Raw genomic sequence first — 377 nt, 5'->3', positions numbered from 1 at the left:
GCCCGGGGGGGCCGCGACTCCGCAAAGCGGGCGGAATCGCGAGGGCTGATGGGGGTGGCCTGTGGGAGTCCAGAGTGGTCCTGGGGCGGGGTGGCACAATAGAAATCTTCCCGGGCTGCGTGCCCACTCCTGTGCCTTCCTCGGCCGCTCGGGCGTGCGGTCACTGAGAGGGGAGAGCGCAGCGCGGGCCGGCCGAGGACCTTGTGCTTGACCCCGGAGGGATGGGCACAGCAGAGCCTGCAGGCTGGAGCCGGCTGTCGGGCGGGGTTGGGTACCAGGAGGTGCTTGGGGACGTCTGCCACCCCGCGCTGCTCCGTCCTCCTCCTCAGAGGCGCGTTGGGGGCGGGGAGCCTAGGGGCTGTGCGCTGCGCGCCCTC

The sequence above is a fragment of the Fukomys damarensis genome, unplaced genomic scaffold, assembly GCF_012274545.1.
Source record: "Fukomys damarensis isolate Sample0158 unplaced genomic scaffold, DMR_v1.0_HiC HiC_scaffold_38, whole genome shotgun sequence".
NCBI classification, from domain to species: domain Eukaryota; kingdom Metazoa; phylum Chordata; class Mammalia; order Rodentia; family Bathyergidae; genus Fukomys; species Fukomys damarensis.
The sequence above is the reverse complement of the archived record's forward strand: the minus strand, read 5'-3'. Positions refer to the sequence as shown.